This window comes from Elgaria multicarinata, chromosome 13 (genome assembly GCF_023053635.1).
Source record: "Elgaria multicarinata webbii isolate HBS135686 ecotype San Diego chromosome 13, rElgMul1.1.pri, whole genome shotgun sequence".
NCBI lineage: Eukaryota > Metazoa > Chordata > Lepidosauria > Squamata > Anguidae > Elgaria > Elgaria multicarinata.
This window is the reverse complement of record NC_086183.1, coordinates 20,284,994-20,297,838: the sequence shown is the minus strand read 5'-3', so window position 1 is coordinate 20,297,838 and position 12,845 is coordinate 20,284,994.

The window sequence follows — 12,845 nt, the reverse complement described above, 5'->3', positions numbered from 1 at the left end:
CAATCCCACCTACGGGGTTTCTTATTTATAGCAAATACTTATTTCTACTGGCTTAAGGAATTCTCTGCCACTATAACTTGATTCCACAAGATGACCCTTTCTTGCTGCCACCAATTTTGTTAGAATACTTTAAAACCTCCTACTATCTGGTATAAGAGGGTTAAGCATGAGATGGGCATCAACATTACAGACAAGATGAACTATTAAACAAGTAATTTATTAGAGAGATATTGTGTACATAAGGGATTACTAATATTTACTTTGGGGTTTTCAAAAGACTGGTTAGGGACAACTCTTAAGGACTCCAGAGACATGTTGCTGCTACAAGCCTCTTAAATGACTTCTTTTACCTCAGGCCAATTTCCCCAAACCTCCATCCCAGCCAAATACAGACACAAACAGGGCACAGTCTTCATCTGACACCAAAGCTCTTCCTGTTGTTCAACTGGCTACTTGGACAGTTTATCTGGGGTTTTGCTGCCTGCTTGAGTAACTTCTGGCAAAATGATCTTAGGATAGCTTCCTGGTACAACACAGTCACCTGCTCCCTACTCCTGGTCTTCACCCATCACATATGGTTATCCCACAGAGAAAGAATAGCTTACTATTTAAGCCTAGTAATCACTTTCTCCTCAGCTTTCTCCTAGTCTTTTAAAAATACCATACACCAACCAGCAGACCTTCTCTCTCCCTGACTACTATAGATTAACTAACTCAACTGCCAGCTGTCATACCATAAATGTAATTTCTCAACTCCTCTTTTCTACCTTACTAGAATTTCCAACCAATGAGAATTGAATTTACCTGATTCACAATGTCATTGAGCAACTACTACTTGAAAGTAAGAAGCACAAGGCCCCAAACCTACTCAGATACATTATTGCCTCATAGAGGGCACACAAAGTAGACATTACAGGACAACAATAGTTATATATAGCCATTTCTTCACAGTGTGAAGTGTAGAAAAATTCCTTAGAAACTCTTCAGAAAGTTTGACTGTGGACATAGCTAGACCTAAGGTTTATCCCTGGATCGTCCAGGTTTCAAACCTGTTCATCTAGGTGACACACAGGGGATCCAGTGCTCAGGCAGGGGCGAACTCTGGATGATCCCAGGATAAACCTTAGATCTAGCTGTGGCCTAGGTTTCAGTCTCAATCACAGTTGCATCTTCTCTGGTTCTTCAACAAAGGTGATAGCTGCTGTAGACTACTTGAAAGTGACTGACTTTGAAGGCAGTCATCACATTGGATTCATCCTTGATAAGGCCAAACTAGCACCATAACTTGAGCATACAGTTCCAAGACTTGAACTATGCCGTGCAAAGCTAGCAGTGGAAATACCAGAGCTAATATTAAGTAGGATGGACATCCAACCTGAAGCTGTCAAATTTTACGCCAACAGTAAAGTAGCACTAAGCTACATCCACAATCAGAGCAGGAGTCTGTATGTCTATGTAAGCAACAGAGTAGAGTACACTAAGAGAATGACACAACCAGGTGAGTGGCACTATGCTCCCACAGGCCAGACCGTGCTACATGTTCTACTCCAGCATCTCACCATTTCAATATCTTGCAGGGCAACACTCCTCCTAATTATAGTTTGTCTCATACATGGTTCTTTTACCAGTTGCTAGAAGGCCCACCCAGCAGCTGCCATTATCTATGCATTAGACAATATACAATAGACAAACTATCTCAAGAAGAGAAATACATCCTTCACAGGACTGGAGTCAAGACAACACAGCAAAGGACAGTAAAATATTTATTAGGTCTATTGTTGAGATAGTATTGCTTATGCCCTGTGAAGAGGTGCACATGTAGCTAATGTGGTTTAATTAGTTAATAATGGAGCTAGTACGCTGTACTATTAACAAATTATGTGGACAACTCCCTGAAGACTTGGGGCTTGCAGTTTGAGTGTACTTTTGTACTATTCATTGAACCTGGATGCCTAGCTTTCAGCAGTGCCCAGAAGTGTGTTTGCACAGCTGAGGCTAATGTGTCAACTGTGATCATTCCTAGAGATGTCTGGTCTGGCTATGATCACTCATGTCTTAGTTACATCCAGTATGGATTATCGTAACATGCTATATGTAGGATTGCTTTTGAAAATTGTTCAGAAACTGCAGCTGGCTCTGTAACTTCCTCTCTGATACCCTTCCGCCAGCACTCAAATACATTTTTTATTCAAGCATTCCTTTGACATATAAGCTGGTCTCTTCTTGGGTTGGGTGCTGTTTTTTCTTTTTTAATTGTTGTGTTTTTTTTTAAATAGTATGTGTTTTATGACTGTTTTCACTGAGTTTAATTTTTAATTTTTTAATAATTAAAATGGAGTTTGTTTCTGATGCCTTCATCACCTGCCGCTCTCTGGGTGGTCATTTGAGGGACCCTGGACTGCAGGGCCCTGGATTTTAGTCCCAACATCCAACCCTACCTGCACCACTGATCATGCATTGATTGGTTGTTCCTAGAGAGAATGTTTAGACCTGTTTTTAGGCCAGTTTATTCCTCACTAGAAGTAAGTAAGAAGTAAGCCTTCCTCTGCTCTGGTCAAATGCCATCCTGAGCAGAAGTCTGGAAGGCCTGGCCATGCATTTTATTTTCACCTCATCCATACCATTTCTTTCTTTTCAATCTGCTTCAGCGTCCATTCAACCTCCCTCTACAGAGTTAAATATTTGATCCTCTGCTTGCTTTTGCTTGCAGAGGATCAAGTTCTTGCTGTTCAAGTTCCGTTATCAATGAAGTTGAAGACTGAATTACATAAAAAATGTGGATTGGATGTGTATTTAGCTGCCTGGATAGACAAAGGGCCCAATGTGTGTTGAGATCAGAACACGGGAGGCTTGTGGATTTCATGAGGAGTCATCCCCCCCCAAATAACTCGAGCACTATTTGCAGGGAACTTCATATTGAAGAGGGCCCCCTTCTTCTTTAGAGGAAGACTATATTATGGCACAACTAAGAAAAAGACTTTAAGTGCCATTTGTATATCTCGCTGCTGTTTGGGCTAGCGCTTGATAGGAAAAAGAGCACTTAGCAACAGTTGGAAAGTCTATTGCTAGTCCCTTACCATGCTGCCTCCATCTGTGTCTATGATTGTTGAAGGTCTGTGAATACATGTGTGTGCGTATGAGAAAGATATAGATATAGAGGAAGCAGGGCTGAATGTGATTCTCCATCTATTTCAGTTTACAGTTCTATATTCATGAGACTGACATCGGTGCTAATTTGCCATAATTATAGAAAGGTGTGTGGGGTTTTTATATTTTGTCTATGGTCCCCATCTTTCTGCAGCAGGGAACAAATTATTCTGTTTATATATATCTTGAATCCAAGTGCTCCATATGGAATATTTAATCACTGAGATTTGCAGCCTTCCCGTCTCAAGGGCTCACCATCAGCAATACTATTATTCAAATATCGCTTATTCCAAAGGCTCATAATCTAAAATAGAAAGAGAGGAAAGGGTTTATTTTTGGGGAGGGGAGGGTGACTAAAGAGGGGGTGGGGTGGAGGAGAGATAAGGTAGGAAAATAAGGGGGGAAATGCCATGCAAAATTATTCCGTTTATTCCAGGTGGCCTGCTTTCTCTCTCAAGGGCAATTCACAATCCTTCCCCCCTCCCCAATTCTCCATGGAGAATAGTATTTTCTGCTCTCCTGGGAACAAGCAATTCTGCAGCAGAAAAACTTAAAATGACAGGCTGTGATGTCCCTCATCCAGCAATTTCCTCTCACTTCCAAGACAAGTGTTAATTTTCTTCATGCATGGGTCTGTTGTTAAACTCTTATAGCAAAAAGAATCAAATCTTAAAAATTAGCATTTTCCAAAAGGTTGCAAAAGCCTGGATCACATAAGGAGAAGGTATGCAGACAATACAATCAGGTCTACTGCTTTGGCATCCATAACACCCTCAATGTTGAATGTCCAGTTATGGTTTATTCAACAAACAAACAAAATACTATTTGAACCCAGATAGTTTTGGAAGTGTGGATTACCACATGCAAAGCTCTCCCACTTTCTCTTGAGATTATTCAGATGCCCTTTCATCCTGGAAGGAAATTTTAGCTAGAATTAATATGACTCTAGAAGCACCCTATCACATTCAAACCACACAGGCTTCTATAGTTCATATAGCAGTAAAATTAAACATATCGGAAGACATGGTTCCTAGAAGCCACTCTGTCACAAAATACATAATATTGCAGACAGGGCTGGCCTAAGTTGTTTTGCTGCTTGAGGCAGAGCTGGAATTGGTGCCCCTCAGCCACCCAAGTCCTGGTGCATAGGCAAGCACATTATTTGTGCACATGAGGCAGAAAATCCCACAAGCATCTTTCCTCATCTCAAGCAGGAAAACAATATTAATAAACTGACTAGCTAAGAATTTGCTACAGCTGCCTCACTCTGCTTCATGGTAGGGCCGGCCCTGAGTAGAGAATTGGAAGGCCACTTGCAAGGGTTGACCACTGGGTGAGAGACCAATAGCTTTTCCAGAAGGGTCACCATGTGACAGTGCAATCCTATGCATGTTTACTCATACGTTACCGTATTTCTTCGATTCTAAGACGCCATCGATTGTAAGACGCACACTAATTTCAGTACCACCAACGGAAAAAAAGCTTTGACTCTAAGAAATAATAAATGACCCGCGATTCTAAGACGCACCCCGTTTTTAGAGATGTTTATATGGGGAAAAAAGTGCGTCTTAGAATCGAAGAAATACGGTAAGTCCCACAGCATTCACTGGGGCTTACTCCCAGACAGACTTGTGTAGGATTGTAGTCTAAATTTGTCAAACAACAAAATAATGAATGGTCATGTGGAGATTTAAAGATGAACAGGCTTTTTATTGTAGCATAATCCTTATGGCAATTCAGACATTATTCTGAATGACATCCCTAATAGTAAGGCAATCCCATTTTGAATATGGAGAAGATTAGGAATCCTTCCATACCTTAATCTGAAAGAGAATTAAGATGAGCAGGATGAGAGGCAGAGGCTTCTCTGAGGGCATCTCATCAGTGCTGGCGGAACCAAGATCCGAAGTGGGTAGATGGTAGAGAACCAATGTTGTGTACTAGTTAGAATGTCAGACTAGGACAGGTGAGAGCTGGGCTCAATTTCTTATTCTACCATTAGACTCCCTTGGGGCTGTTCACACAACACACTAACCCACGCTCAAAGACTACAAAGATATTGGTTGAGGCACCATGCATCTAAACAGGCAGTTTTGTTGTACAGCGCTAGCACTTTTGGCAGCTCTGATACCATGAGGCTGAAGGGCCCCTAAAAGTTTGCACCTGCTTGTGGTACCTTTGCCATCTGAAGCCAGAGCAGCATTCTAAGTTATAGATTCTGGAACTGGTGATCCTGGAGAAGTTCTTGACTGTCCTGCCACCAGAGATAGGGAGCTGGGTTAAAGAATGTGGGACATTCTTTAACCCAGCTGCCAATTCCCAAGTGGCAGCCTTGGCAACAGTCAAAAGAGGCAGGAATCACAACTTGTTTCATCAACTTGTTTCATCTGCGTAGTTCCGAGGAGTTGAGAACGTGAGCTTACTCCAACTTAACATTTCCCTGTCGGTTGTTTGTCCTCTTTGGGCAACTTGCAGTGGAGACTGGCGGTTCCAATTTGGGTGAGGCTGTGAATCCATTCCAGATTTCAGTCAGAACCAGCCAGAACTCTAAAGGAGCTTTCCAAGGTGCTGAAGCTATGACTCCACTGGCAATTTGTTTTGCTCTTGTAAACTTCTTGATATCCTGTCCAGAGACTTTTTTTAAAAAAAATCCCCTCCATATAATTTACCAGCATTGGATAGAACTCAGGTCTGGTTTCTTCCCTGTTGATTGCAGCTAGTGGTGCTTTTGCTGGGCTCATGGGGGAGAGAGATGTGGCTTCACGATTGGCCCAAAGACCAGCCAATCAACACCATGCAAATCTGACTTCTGCTGAAAAACGGGATGGCATTCTCTGTTCCTGATCACCTCACACACTTAACAGCTGTCTTAAGTGTGTTAAGTGTGCTTCTGTATATCTTTGCACACCTTACACTTCTCTAAAGAAAGGTGGAAAGTCCTGGAATTTATTGCCTTTGGGCAAATCAAAGAATGATAAAACAATTATATTTCACATTCAGTTGGTGGTCTTGAGAGAGAGACATAAAGCTTTATCACACCAGTGTTGTACTGTGCAATCACTATGAATTGTATGCAAAGGACTCAGAAGTTTTCCACCTTATAATCTGCTTTGATTGTGAATCAAATCCTGCCTTAATTGTGCAATAAAGCCAATTCGCTGTATTTAGTGATCATGCCATGCGTCTCCTGCTCCATTTCCCTGTTTTTGTGTCCTAAAATAAGCCACACAAAACTCAACTTTTTGTGAAAAGTTGGGATTTCCTGCTGTGTGCAGGAAAGTTCTGCTATAAAGGGCACTGTTCCTGCTGTTCTGCTTTGGCCACGTGGTCTCTGCACACTCCCTCGTGTAATCTGAGCTCATCCCCAATGCAGAAGTGAATCAGGGAGCAAAGCAACAGTATATGATGGTAGGGAAACATGATTTCTCCCATCTGGTGATGCTCTAAATAAAAACTAAACGAAATTTTGGCATGGTTGTCACTCTAGCCATATTGTTACAAATTAGTATTTATTGCCATGGCTTCCCTCTTCATTTTTGTATTGAAAACAGCAACCTTGAGCACTTTTAGAAATTATTTTTTAAAAAACTGCAATTAGAATTTCCCTTGTAAATTGGCTGCAAGAGCCATGTTCACCAGCATTCACAAAGGAAGCTTTCCTGACTACAAGATGCCATTTGCATTGTTTCTGAATACTGCTGTGTTTGCTTTCTTCATTAGTTGAAATTTGGGCTAGAAATGTAGGCCCTTATTGTTAGAATGAGAAACATGACCAAAGGACAGAGTTCCTTTTGGTTTTGTGCCGGGCTGGGTTCATGAGCTTCACGATTCAGGATTGGCAGATGAAGAAAAGTGTTGCGTTTCTGAATCACGTTTTGAAGTTGTCCTTGTGGTTGTGATTCTTTGTTGTTAATTAAGAGTAACCATGATTTCCTCTGAGACTGTGGCAGCAGCAGCATCTGCCTCTTAATTCCAGTCCCTCTGAAACTTCCTTCATTTGCTTTTTCACGGCTAATGGCATTCTGCAGAGACCCTTGTTATGTCAAATGCGTTGAACGTTTTGATCAAAGCCTTTCTTTTGCTGAGAGTGAATATGGGCATAGGTTACTGTAGCTGACACAGAACTCATAGAATCAGAAGCTGTGCTTGACTCTTGGGTAAGCTCACACATCTCTCAAGGAAATATATTCATTCTTCTGTGCAGTACAGCTAGTGATTCATCTGTACATTAATTAGTTCTCCTTCAGTCTGTCTTCATTTGTTAAAAGTTGATTGCCCTCCACAGTTTTGGTAGGCTAGGGCTGTTGTGGCAAAATGCCTCCACCCTTCCCAATTCACTAACCCATTGACAGGGGTTAAATTGGGAGTGGTAACATGTGAAACTATCTGGGGAATTGAGGCCTTAGCTAGACCTAAGGTTTATCCCGGGGTCATCCCTGCCTGCTCCTGGGATATCCTGTGTGTCGTTTACATGAACAGGGATGACCCCGGGACAATCCTGGGATAAACCTTAGGTATATATGGAGAACCTGGTGAAATTCCCTCTTCATCACAATAGTTAAAGCCGCAGGAGCTATACTAGAGTGACCAGATTTAAAAGAGGGCAGGGCACCTGCAGCTTTAACTTGTGTGATGAAGAGGAAATTTCACCAGGTTCCCCATATATACAAATGACACCTGCTGAAATTCCCTTTTCAATACTACTGTTAAAGATACAGGAGCCCTGTCCTCCTTTTCATATGGTCACCCTACCTGAGGAGTTCTGTGCCCCATGCCCAGCTCCCGGCTCCTCGCAGTTACTCGCGAGGAGCTGGGACAACCCGTAACACCCACCCACATGTTCCACATTCTCAGGATCATCCCAAGACCATAAAAAAGCAGGATTAAAGGCTATGCCGATATCCCGGGGCAAGGGAGGGATCATCCTTCCCTGCTCCTGGGATCCCCTGTGTGTCATGTTGATGCACAGGGATGATCCCGGGGTGATCCTTAGGATATCTGCAGGTCTAGCCATGGCCAAAGTATGTCCTTCTTCTTTAGAAAGATACCTTTTTATTTTCCTTATGAGAAAATGTAAATCGCTTCATTAACTAATCTTCTTTTATCTTTTCTTTTTTAATGAAATGTCATCCCTTCTTTGGACTGGTCGCCGTTTTCTCCTTCCTAGTTTGTGATTTGCCACAGACTCTCAATCTGATGTTTAATTTAACATTATTTCATGGCTGTAAGCCCTGCTGTAAGAGTGAAGGTCAGCACGACAGCTGGCTAAATGAGTTCATGTTGTGTGGAAGGACAAAGCGAGCGTTTAACTGCCTGTGCTTATTAGCACGTTTCATCTCTTCGTCGTCCCAACCATTTCCTCCCAAGCAATGAAGGAACGTTCATGTGACACAAGGCAGGCACTTCCCACATGAAAAGAGCGGATTTGGGATAGTGGGTTTGGTTGGGCCGCATTTCACAAGTGCTGAGTCTTGCCCTTTCCCTCATCAAAAGAGATCCTACTTGTGAATCTCACACCATGTGCTCATCCCTGCTGTAACCAATTAGCGTTTTTTCTAGTAAAAAAACTCTGGTACAGAAGAGCAGTGGGAACAGCAGTTAAATCAGATTTAGGCCAAAGCGTACTAGAGAGGGAGGGAGGGAGGACACATAGGCTACAAATGTATCAGAGGCAAGGTTGTGGAGATATCAGGGCTGGTTTGGCTTTTTTGCAGGGTATTATTATTATTATTATTATTATTATTATTATTATTATTATTTATTTATTTATATAGCACCATCAATGTACATGGTGCTGTACAGAGTAAAACAGTAAATAGCAAGACCCTGCCGCATAGGCTTACATTCTAATAAAATCATAGTAAAACAATAAGGAGGGGAAGAGAATGCAAACAGGCACAGGGTAGGGTAAGCAGGCACAGGGTAGGGTAAAACTAACAGTATAAAGTCTGCACAACATCAAGTTTTAAAAGCTTTAGGAAAAAGAAAGGTTTTTAGTTGAGCTTTAAAAGCTGCGATTGAACTTGTAGTTCTCAAATGTTCTGGAAGAGCGTTCCAGGCGTAAGGGGTAGAGGGGGGGGGTATAGAGCTTTGGCTATTGGGCGGTATAGAAATATAATAAATAAATAAATAAGCCAGGGGAAGGGGAGCAATGTATGGCTAGAGCAATCACTTGTCAATTGCCCATAAAGAGGACACCAATGTGCAGAAAATGTACACATGCTACTTCATATGTATAAATGCAAATTAAACAGAAATAGAGTACAACTCGCCATAGCAGGATAGAACAAGATATGAAAGTGGTTTGAAAATGGGGTGTGGTGTGTGTCAATGTGCCCCAACAGTTGTCAGTGCACTTCAGTATCATTATAAAGCGGTACTAGCGTGGAAGCTGCTCGCGTGACCTTACTCATTCTTCTGTCCAGGTGCTGGTGATAAGCAACTTCAAGGCCCCTGTTCTCCTTTCATAGGATTCTTTATCGTTAAACTGGACTTGGGAAGGACAAATACAAGATGCCTACAGGATAGAGGACAGTCCTCTGGCAGCCCCTCAGACAAAGGACTGTCCTCTATAAAAGAGGGCACATGCTTGTGGCTCTCCAGATGTTTTGGACTCCCATTATCCCTCACCATTGGCTGTGCTGGCTAGAGCTGATGAGAGTTGTAGGCTCCAAACCTCTGGAGGTCCACCAGGTGCCCACCCCTAATATAGTCAATATGAGTCACTGCCTGGAGGCAGCACAATCTAAGGGGTGCCAATTATCAGTGGCCAGTGTACAGTTGCTATACATAAATTCAGGAAAGGCTCTCCATCTGTTTGTGGAAAAGTTGGGACAATACCTCCACCGGAATCTCTCTGACTCATTCTGGTTTCTCGCACGTTCGTCTGATAGGCCAGATCCGTACACTACCAATTACTGTTCTCAGCGAGCTCATATTTGACCATCTGCTAATACAGTAGAGCCAGCCCAGTCCAAGACATTTTGCTGCCAGAGATGGCGCAGTAAACACCCCCACTCCAAGTGAAGGCACACAAAACTCACCATGCTTTTTTGACACTTGAGGCAGAAACTTCCATAAGTGTCCCTCCCTGAGAGTAAAAATACAGCCATAATAAATTAAATAATGAAGAATTTCCTTTTCTTTCATGACACCCAATGCAGCTGCCTGAAGCAGCCAGGCCTCACTCTGCCTAATCATGGTGGAGCTGGCCCTGTTGACTTCCTAGGAGACGGGACAGGACTAAACCCAGTTCCTCTAAACAGCAGTCAGTCAGTCTCCTCCCAAGCTCTTAATAACTTTGCCTGGCTCTTATCAGCAATTACTTATGCGAAAGATGGTCTCATAATAGCCATTAACACATAGAGTATCCCTACCTCCCAGTTAAGAGTAGATAATGGACCACTATGAAGGAGAAACTTACCTTGATGAACTAATCTTTTCCCCAAATACTCTTCTCTGATATAAATCTCTCCCTCTGTATGCAAGCTTGGACATGTGACCCATGACATGACCATGTGTCCTATTTTACAGAGGACAGTGCTTTATTTGAAGGTGCCCTCTATTTAAAGAGCTGTCCAATCCAAGTGTGGTTTAAAACTAAAGAAGTGTAATAAGGGAGAAGAAGGAGGAGCCGTGAACTTGCCCATCATACCTGGACAACAGGTTGAACAGGGACACAGGTCATCTTTTCACAGCATTCCCCACTATGATGTGTTGTATTGTATTTCTATGTAAATGATAGTGATGATGTCTAAGTTTGCATAAATACACATATAAATTAGCATATACCAATTTTATGCAGATCAGCACCTTCTTTTGTCCTCTTTTTTGGGTGATGCATAAGTGACCAACCTAGTGGCCCACCAAGCAGAAGTAGCTCACCAGCCACTTAATAATCTTTTTGCCACCTCTCTCGAACTGCAAAAACAAGGGGGGGGGTTACCAAGGTTGTGGAGGCCTTAATTAATGATTGGTTGACTGCCATTTAGGTGGCTATTATGCCACTAATTTGTTACTTTATACCCTGTCCTTTAGTAGAAAACCATTAGGGTGGCCATGTGTCCATTTTCACAGAAGACAGTTCCCTAGTTCAAGGCATCCTCTATTTGAAAGAACGTTCTGTCTAATTCCAGTTCAAAGATGAACAACCATAACAATTGTTGCCCATCAAGAATTCACACCTGGGCAGCAAATTGAGCAAGGCACACAGATCACCTGGTCATAATCTTCCACACTATGGCAAGGTGTACTGTATTTTTCTATCTTAATTATAATAATCCTTTTTATATGGGGATCTATCCACATCACATGTGCATTGTATACACATCGCTGTGATCTTTTATCCTCTTTTTTTTGTAATGCATAATCTTTTGTCCTTTTTTGGGGTGGGAGGGTGGGTGGGTGGTGGAATTCAGAAATGATCACCCTAAAGTCCTACAGGTTATCTAAAAGGCAAAGACTGTTAACCCCCCCCCAAAAGCATTACTCCTAAGAATATTTGTATTGAGAATAATTTAACTTTTTTTTTAATCTTCAAAGACACCCGAGGTAATACTTTTCACGAGGAACTTATCCAATTATTGGTAGCAGCAGGCAGAATGGAAATTGCCAAAAACAGGAAAACAGCCACAAGATATATAGTTCATGGTTGGTTCTCATAGGTTTGGCAGATTGCTCTCGCGGAGAACATGACACATTGCAGTAGATTAATAAGAGGTGATACTAAACAAGATTTATTTTTAGAAACATGGTTTCCGTTCGTATTGTATGTAAATGATGGATTTTCTGGGCAGAGTCCATCGGTTGCCCACTCTCCCTTCTGGAGAGATGACATTACTTGAAAAGAAATGTAAACATCAATGGATAATTACCTGTTAAAATATGTTGGCAAATGACAACAATGCAATCCCTTGATCTTGCTAGCGTGTGAAAATTGTTTGTTACTGTAACTTTCCAGTTATTGCATTTTTTTTGTAGTTCATTTTTTTAAAATTTAAAAGAAGTAAGAAAAGCGTTTTCTAGTAGAAAGCGTAATGGGTTGGATCTGGAGAAAAGGACGTTAATAGTGCTGGCAGAAGGCAGTTTCACAGCCCCACTAAAAGGCTTCTGCAGAAAGCCTCTCCCTAGCTTCTTATTCAGAAGGGTCCCTGACCCCACCCCACCAGGAAAGGCTTTTCAGGGGGTTGCCAAGGGAAAGTCAGCTTTCGCCAGCCTCATTGCACATCCTTTTTTCTGGCTGCGTCCCAGGGTGTTCATGTTGGAGCTCACATGATCAGAGGCACATAATGTAGTCAAGGATGAGACAAAAGTCACATTTATGTCAAAGGACATGTCAAAGGCCAGATTACAAAAAGGGCAAACAAGGAGCCCAAAGGCTGGAGGTAAATGTCATGGGGGGGATCCGCACGTCGCTCCCAGAGCGCTTCTATGCGATCCCAGTGCACCCCGAAAACGATAGTCTGACTTCCCTGTAAAAGAAACGAGGAAGAGCCGTCCATGCCGCCGATGCCGACGCCGCTGACGCCGAGGAGAGCTCTCCCCTGGCGAGGAGAGCTCGGCAAAAGAAGGAGGGGTGGAGAGCTTCTTCCGCTCTTCACCCCTCCTTCTTTTGCCGAGCTCTCCTCACCGGCGGAGAGCTCTCGTCGTCGTCGTCGTCGTCGTTGTCGGCATGGATGGCTCTTCCTCGTTTCTTTTAC